Source organism: Schistocerca serialis, chromosome 5 (genome assembly GCF_023864345.2).
Source record: "Schistocerca serialis cubense isolate TAMUIC-IGC-003099 chromosome 5, iqSchSeri2.2, whole genome shotgun sequence".
NCBI lineage: Eukaryota > Metazoa > Arthropoda > Insecta > Orthoptera > Acrididae > Schistocerca > Schistocerca serialis.
In genome coordinates, this window is record NC_064642.1 from 795,565,484 (window position 1) to 795,575,047 (window position 9,564).

Genomic DNA, 9,564 nt, shown 5'->3' on the forward strand with positions numbered 1-9,564 from the left:
TGGCGCACGGGTCCGGTATTTACGGTACGCACCTCGCCGGCGCTGCACGCGATCACGTCGACGCCCCAGCGAGTGGCAGGGCGTGGCGGCGGTGCGTAGGCGGCAGACGCACGCCAGATAGCGCCGCCACCGCCCCCCGCCCCGCTCCGCCGCCGTATAACTCACGCCCCCGCTTCCAGCGCACTGCACCTCCCAATCTCGGCGGGCGCCCCGACACGCTAGCTCCGTGTAAATCATACGGCCTCAATAAAACGCAGCAGGCAGTGCGCGGCCCGGAGCCCCGCCTGGAATATGGAAATAACACAAACTTTAAGCGGCACGACTGCTTCGCGGCACCGACCAGCTGCAGTTTAAAGAGTCGTTCTGAGTTATACGGCCGACAAGCGCGGCCCGGCGTCCACGGGCAAAGTTGCGAGGCCGGCGGGATTATTTGCATAAACAGTTATAAAAGGAAACGCGCAGCCTCTTGTCCCCGAGCATTATTCGCCCAAATCTCCTCCGAAGGCTTCCCCTCCCCTCCTCCTCCCCACTCATTCCTCCTTAGGTTCCCAAAGACGGTCGCTACTGCCGCCCCCAATGAGATTAAAACTCCGGCAAAGATATTGTCGAGAACGAGTCGCAGCGACAATCAACAGCAGGCGGCGAAAAGCATTTCAATTTAGTTTAACTGGACGAAACCCCCGCGCCTTAAACGTCGTAACTATGAACAATGGTCGTAATCTCGAATTACTCTAATGAGGCAAGCGAAATATGTTGGGGAGAAAGTGTGTGAAGTTCTCTGCAGCGACACCGTATTAGCCAAGAGAAGTTGGATGAAATATCTGAACATCGGCCTTGTGCGGCGTAGGAGCACATGAAGCACCTAAACATTTCACATCTGCTACACACTGGTGGCTACTAGGATTTTATACCACCTACATCAAAAACACGTTTCCAGTTCGTTAAGAGATGCTAGGCAGGAGTTTCGGTCCCTCAGGAATTCACACCCGACTTAAAAAGTTTGCAATAGACACCACAGTGGTTGATGTCCTGCGATGTTGGATTTCATCAGTGTAAATTAATACAATCTCGGGCTAAGTGACTGTTTCCTTGGTTCGTAGGAGAATATTTTATTCATCATAAATCAAAGACATACGGCACCCGCGTAACACTCTGCCACATATATTATTTAACTAATCGATTTTCGGGTGTTATGCCGTCATAGGGTATGCAGATAAATATCTGTGGCAGTGAATTCTGCGAGATCTAAGGTTTAAAACCAGGTGCATTGAATGAGTCAACTGGCTTACAGATATTATGGTTATTAACTTTCGATTTAACGCTAAATGGAGAAGAACTATTTCGTTAAAAAAGTGAAGTAAAAACTATCTACCCTTCATAAAATATATGATACATCGTGTTAATTAACTAAATGAGAAATCACAACAACAGTGCAGAGAAGAAAATTAAATTCAAAAAAATTTAGTAATCTATGGTAACGTGTTTCAACGCCATGACTGAACAAGATAATACTGTCTTAAACATTGATAATGTTACGAATAATGTTCACCATGAGAATAAACTGATAAGTGAAACAAATGTGATTGTATAAAGTAATATTATAAGGCACGTGAAAATACAGTAAGGGAAATAAAGTAAAATACAGGTTAGAAGTGGTGAGTAAGGGAATAAGGGAGCCTTTTCTGATCATTCAGTAACCACTCATCCGCGGCTCGTGGTCTTGCGGTAGCATTCTTGCTTCCCGTGCACGAGGTCTCGGGTTCGATTCCCGGCGGGGTCAGGGATTTTCTCTGCCTCGAGGTGACTGCGTGTTGTGTGTCTCTAATCCTCATTCACCCGCAAGGCACCGAAGTAGCGTTAAAGAACTTGTGGAGCGGCGGCCGACCCACCCCGCGAGAGTTCTCCCGGCCACTAATGCCATACGCTCATTATTATTATTACTAGTAACAAGTCTGGGCAAATAGCAATATGTTTTTTAATTTCCATTACTTCCAGATGGATCATCTTCCTCCCTTTGTGGACGTTGTGTAGGACGTCATGTTGCACCTTGTAAACGTGACATCCTCGAAGCAAGTTGTCTGCAAACTGTATAGACTTCATTGTCCAAATCTCCTTCAAGAAGGTGAATATTACTCTGCCAGACTGAGCTGTACAGACTTTATCACAATTATAAGTGATGTTGTATATTCAACGCTTTCAGAAAGCTGAAGTGCTTTCCTCATCGCTACGCAAAACGTGTCCAATAGTACTGCCCATATAAAATGATGTCCCCCAGGAGCAATGCTTGGGGAACGGCAGAAACATGGAAGCTTCAAAAAATTTCATATACTAAACCATCTGACGTTCATTTCAGTGTGACAGTAAGACCTAATGGAAACAGTTGCACTACTACGCCACTCCCTATAGATCCGTACATCACTTATGGAAAAAGATAGTTATCACTACCGTCTAAGAAAACAATGTGCTTTGAAGACAACATGTCACGTGCTGCAGCCAGAATTTCTAAACGTCGTGATATGGAACTTAATTGGACATAGATATCATTCTGGGTAATCTCCACTCATAAGCTGCGTTGATTCACGAAACGTCAGCATTATGATGTACACGACCGTTACGAACAGGATGCAAGCAACAACATTCCAGAAATTTCCTTGAGACTCATATTAGGTGAAACTAGAAACCAAAAAACCTTGGTATCCGAAGTTCTTCGAAGATGCCTAGCCGTAAATAGCAGTTCATCGTCCTGCTGTCTTGAGGAGCTGCCTGAAAACGTGTAATATCTCGGACTCTAAATCTCCCTGACATAACGTTTTCTGTTGAGCTTGCTCTCAATACTTTGGAGTTAAGATCGCATGCCTGTCTAATGGTACCCCAAAACGATCAAACGTAGCGTTTGTCGACTATGTGCTCAGTAGTGCAGACTGACACAATGTCGCCGCGGTGCCGTGTAACACGGACATGGTTGATGGAAAGGTGACATTAGGTTTAGCCCTGACTGTCTGGGGATGATGATGATGATGATGATGTTTGGGTTGTGGGGCGCACAACTGCGCGGTCATTAGCGCCTGTACAAAGTCCCAGTTTTTACACAGTACAGTCTTTTTTACCCAATCCAATCTAGCCACTGTCACGGATGATGGTAATGATGAATGAGCCGGCCGGTGTGGCCGTGCGGTTCAAAATGGTTCAAATGGCTCTGAGCACTATGGGTCTTAACATCTGTGGTCATCAGTCCCCTAGAACTTAGAACTACTTAAACCTAACTAACCTAAGGACATCACACACATCCATACCCGAGGCAGGATTCGAACCTGCGACCGTAGCAGTCGCGCGGTTCTGGACTGAGCGCCGTAACCGCGAGACCACCGCGGCCGGCATGGCCGTGCGGTTCTAGGCGCTTCAGTCTGGAACCGCGTGACCGCTACGGTCGCAGGTTCGAATCCTGAATCGGGCATGGATGTATGTGAAGTCCTTAGGTTAGTTAGGTTTAAGTAGTTCTAAGTTCTAGGGGACTGATGACCTCAGATGTTAAGTCCCATAGTGCTCAGAGCCATTTGAACCATTTTTGATGAAATGATGAGGACAACACAAACACCCAGTCCCCAGACAGAGAAAATCCTCAACCCGGCCGGGAATCCAACCCGGCACCTCGTGATCCAGAGGCAGCAACGCTCGCCTCTAGACTACGAGCTGCGGACTAACTTCTTCTTCTTCTTCTTTTTCTTCTTCTTCTACTGCTTCGTTAGTACCCTTCAGGATCACGTGTGTCTTGTTTTGCGAGTCTTCTTTCTTCCCAATACCTCTTATTTCTTTCGCTTCTTCTGTCTCTTTCTTCTTCTGTTAAGACAACTTTTATTTTGGCGTCCGGCCACCTGTGACCATTCACCAACCCTTTATATTTCTCCCTGTTCTGTACTATTGCCTGCAGATTCCTTTCTGTTATTCCTACAGCCTTCCAGTCATCTCTGACTTCCTTCACCCAGTTGCTTCCCGTATGACATGTTGCATTCCATATCTTCTTAGTCAATCTCTCCTCATCGATCCTCAAGATGTGAACAACAAATTTGAGACCTCCTCTTCCGTATCTCGCTCGATATGGGTTCAATATTTTCATACAGTTCCTGTCGTGTTCTGTGTATCCATATATCCCCATGTTTTTTGGTGCCCCATATGGTTCTCAGAATTTTCCGCTCCTCCTTCTCCAGCTATATACAATCTCTCTTACCGAGTGTGATCGTTTCTGACGCACACAGAGCAGCATTTCTTACAGTTGCCGTGTAACGTCGCAGTTTGGCATCCGTGACAGATTTTTCTTGCCATATGTTGTTTTCACCGCATACCGAATCTCTTGCAAAAGCTGTGCCCTGTCTACTGCTCTACTGTAGCTCCGTATGCCGCCAGTTATCTCCTCCCCCAAGTAACGAAAACTGTTGACTTTCTCAACCACTTGGCCATCAATCTTCCAATCAAACTCAGTGTTCAATGTCTTCGTCTTTTTGTATGCAATCTTCAGTCCGACCTTCTGTGCTGTTTCGGCTAGATTTTAGTGCTGTCTTTCCCTCTTTTTCTGTCTCATTTAAGAGTGCCGTGTCATCTGCGAATGCCAGGCAGTCCACTGTTGCATTATGTTTGACCTTGTACCCTATTTGCCCACCTTTGATCTTCATGTTACTCCACTGTCTCACTACTTCGTCCAAAACCAGGTTAAATAAAATTGCTGACAGTCCATCCCCTTGTAGGACTCCTGTTTTTGTTTCGAAGCTGTCTGACAGCGCACTGCGATGCCTGATCCTGGCAGTAGTGTCCCCTAATGTTTCCTTTATTATTGCATGTGTTGGAGCTTCCAGTCCTCTATCTTCTAACACATCAAACATAGTACTTTTGTCAACTGAATAGTAGGCCTTTTGGAAGTCCACAAATGTCACTATTGTCTTTTTTCCTTTCCTGTGTCTGTGTTCTATTATCCTTTTTATTCCAAATGTCTGTTCTGTACAGTCCTTCCCTTTTTTAAGGCCACACTGGTACTGTCCTATTGTAGGCCCCAGTTGTTCTTCAACTCTGTTCAGCAAGATTCTCGACAGAACCTTGTACTCTATGTTTAAGAGAGAGATGCGCTTGTAGTTATCCAGTACTTTCGTGTTCCATTTCTTAGGTAGTGGTCTTATATTGGGTTCTTTCCAATCTATACGTATCTTCTTATTTCTCCAGATATCCATTATTATATTGTACATACATGATACCATAATTGCCTGATGCCTTGTTGTTTTTGAGGTTTTCAATTGCCTCTTCTACTTCTGCTCTGGTGGGTGCATTGTCTATACTATCCTGACTTTCCTCCCTAGAGTGTAAGCGTGTCCACTTTACTGTCGGTACTTCTGCATTCAGCAAATCCCTAAAATACCTAGCCATTTCCTCGCACACCTCTTTCTCACCAAATTTTATTGTACCATCTTGTCCTATTGCGAAGGGTTCTTTTGCCTCGAAGCCTTTAATTCTGCTCTTCATTTCTCTGAAAAAGATAGGTGATTTGTGTTTCTTCAAGGATGTGTTTGCTTCTCCAAGTTTTTCATTCCATCTACTTCTCTTGGCATTTCTGATCGTTTTGCAAGCGATTTTTCTTGCATTCTGGAATTTCGACCAGTCTTCTTGCTTTTTACAGGGTTGCCATTTATCTATGTTTTCCTCCTGGTCTCGACTGCATTCTCACATTCGTCCGTCCACCACTCATGCTTCCTTTTCTTGTTGTTAGTGGCCAGTTGCACTGACTCTCCTCCAATCACTCTGCTCCTTGTTTTTTCAGAACATCTAGATCGATTCTGTGGGTGTTTATGGTCCTACGTTTCCTTACTCTGTTGGGTATCCACCTGTATTTTATTTCGACAAGGTAGTGATCTGATTCCATACCGCTATTTTCCCTCACTTTCGTGTTCATAATCTGTCTGTGATTCTTGTCACGGATTGCTACATGGTCCACCAGTTTCTCCCCACTCCTGTTTCCAGGGCTGACCCACGTTGTTTTCTTGCTTACCTTAGCTTTGTAATGAGTGATCGTTATTCTCATCTTGTGTCTCCTACACAGGTCGACTAACCTCCCACCATTCTTGTTTGGTCTCTTGTGGACTGGATAATCTTCCACAGGACCTCTAAACTTCCTTTCCGTTCCTATTTGCGCATTAAAATCTCCTAGAAAAATAGTGACACCTCTTTTGTCCAGATCTGTCACTACCTTATCCAAAGTGGACCATAAATGTTCAGTTTCTGCTTTGTCTTTTTTTTCTTATTATTTGTTGGTGCATGTGCATTTACTATTGTATAGGTTTTGCTTTCTGTTTTCATTGTCAGATATGACAGCCTCTCGTTTATGGCGTTCCACTGAGTGATACTATCCAGGTATCTACGATCTGCTACAAAGGCTGTGCCAAACATAAAAGGTTGCTTTGGACACCCAACGCCGGGTTTCCCTTTCAGAATTACATGTCCCTCTGATTCCATCGTGCTTTCGTCTCTGTTTCCTGTAGTGCCAGTATGTCAATCCCAAGTTCTCTCATATTGTCAAGAACTTGCTTTAGCTTGTCCACCTTCGTCATTGTATGTCTATGGTTCCGGTTTTTATAAGTCTGTTTCGGTATGATATTGAGTCCGTGATTTAGATTGGATTTTGAGAAACTGGTAGGTTCGCAATATTGTTTCGCATATGATGCAGGCTCCCTGGAATCCGATAGCCTGCTTGCGTTGAACTCGGTCAGCGAGGGATTAGCCCCCTGGGGTATATTTGTAATTATCACATGCTTCATGACTGCTTCACAAGCCGAAGTTTTGACTTTGGCTGCCGCATTTGCAGTAGCGTGGTTAAAACTAAGTTGGTTAGCCCCAGAGGATGTAATCTGGGTGCCCCGCTCGGATCAGACGCATTTTTTGACAGCTCCACTGGAGTACAGACGCGACTCTGTTGTGAGAATGTTCATCCGCCTTGATGACCGTTTGGATACGGCAAATCTTCTTTTGAAATGACTTACCATCTTCTTCCGCCCCTCAATCCGTTGACCTTTTCACGCTGCACTTTTGATTGAGAATGATAAGGAAAAAGGACAGGCTTAGGATAGGATAGGATACAGGATATCGCTAGGTCGTTGTGGGACACACTTTGTTTGACTCCTCCCTCTTTGATCTGTCCGGCTTGGGTGACCCTGCTGCTAGCTACGCTACCGCCGGCATAGCCCTCCGGACCCGGAGCACGCAAACCTCCTCGCACCCACGGACAGTGCTACATTAAGGCGGTGTCCGCTGAGAAGGGCTGCGGACTAACTGTCTGAGGACTTTGTAGATTCCGATTAATAGAACAAGGCACAATGGGATTCTTGCCGCCTGTCCAGCCCAAAACAGATGCAGTCAAATTATCGACGGAGACATCGTCGCACACGTTTCAATGTTCTATTGTCGAGCTAAAATGTACGCTCTGTTTTGTGTATGTAAGGTGCTATAGATGAGACACTGCGGCCATCTTTTGCTGCTGAAACATTACCTAATGTTTTTGTCACCGACTACGAACGCCTCTTACTGTTCATATACACTCCTCACTGTTTCTATACACTCCTCACTTTATCTCTTCTATACTTCTGAAAAACTGGTCAAATTGTTCTATGTCACTGATCTGTGGGTGTGATGAGCTATTCACTCAGGTCGGATCACTGTTCTTTACTGTCACACTTCAAAGGCAAATTTTCGTTGTATTTGCTGTGTCTAATTGCAGTATGAATCCACAATTTGTTTGGAAAAGTAAAATCCAACAAAAACACATATTATTTAGTCTTTGCCTTGGTCAGTTTTATTGCTTTCAGTGAACATGAAAAGTCTACTTACTGACAATAATAAATCAATAATCACGTAAATATCTTAAGCAAATCCCGCCTAGAAGTAGTACTTCGTCTGTCAAAACTTAAAATATGACATACGGCTGCACATAATTTTTCAGACTTGAAAAAAAAAGCTGGCAAGTATGGCATCGGTCTGACGTGTTATTAGGTGAGACGTAGAATATAAAAAAGGTTGATCAATCTAATCTCATTATTTATTATAAACAAACCTGCTACTAATAGAATTCTTGTAGCATAGTATCATTAAACTCACTGAACGTATGTGTAGCGTCTATCTGTAAGGTCTCCGGTTTGAGCTTCAGGCCGCTTGTTAAATAAAAATGTTTGAATTTCCAATATCTTTCGACTTTCTACTCAATAAAGTCTTATTTACGTACTGAAGCTGACAAACAGCAGCACATAGGAAAACATGTATTGGCCCTGAAGGTCCGCAAAAGGAGTGGCCGTGTCTTACAGTTCGATCACGGGACTATGAGTCAGGTACCTCATTTCAATGTGAAAACTCAATGCAATTTTTTATGGTGTGAAATAAAATTACAATGTTGATGGCGATCCATTCGTACCATAGGGATATTACACTCAGTGGCTCTCCAACTACAAAGTAGGCTGTGTTTCCGCGTCGTTCTTCGCCCTTCACCTTCACTCTATTTCAATGAATACACGTAATGTGACAAACGCAACACTGCGCTGCTGGAAGTCTCGTCACATTCTTCCACAATGTACAGATACATATCTTATACATTTTGACGTTAAAAGACGAAAAAGACAAAATCTGACATTTTTAGAATATATATATATTGAGAGGTGGCATGAGTCCCCTCTCATATTTCTATATATTTCTATCTTACTCTGAGTAATTCGATTTGGGGAAGCATAGCCGAGTATGGTCATTACACGGCTAGTATTGAGAACTCAAAAGGTATGAATATTTTCCTCTCTATTTGAATGAGGTGAAAAGTTGCTATTCCTTCACATGCGGACTTCCCTCACAGCGTCTCTCGTCACCCGGGTGGTCTGGTGACAGGCGGGTTCTGCCGATCTTGAAAGGGTTATGCCGATGGGTGCGAGGGAGTCTAGTGGATGCTGTCCAGACGCCGACATTGTCATAAGAGTGGGGGCGACACGCCCACAGGGGCCTGAAGGAGCGGCTGAGGCTAGAGATTCCGTTACTTCGCAGAAGCTTAGTGAAAACACTTTCTGACAGGCTACCAGCGAGGCGTGGGAATGACTTGGGTTCCCAGGCAGTCTTGGAGGGCAAATTCCCGCGGTTTCTGCAAAATCTTAACTGTGATTGGCTTTCTTAGGGGATAGCTCCGTGACGTCGCAAAATCGGCGCAGGAATTGGCGCCAAGTAACTCCATTGGTGGAATGGTAGTGCTTCAGCAATAGAGTGGAATTTTCCACCGGTTCTCGAGTTGCTGGTTGGAACGTTTAACCACGGCCACTGTCGTGGGGGTGGGAATGTTCTGTGTTTGGCTTGTACAGGTGCTCTTGAGAGGGTCGGCTCTTGCCTTTCGGTTGGAGTAAGTTACAAGACTGAGCTCTCGCTGCTCTGGACAGCCTGCCTTCCATTGGCTGTCTAATATACTTTCATTTAATTGTAACTGTTTGACGAAGTTGCTGAAGTTTCGACTTCAACGTAACTTACCGAGTACAGTTGGCAATTAAGCGTTCTGCGTACAAGCGGCCT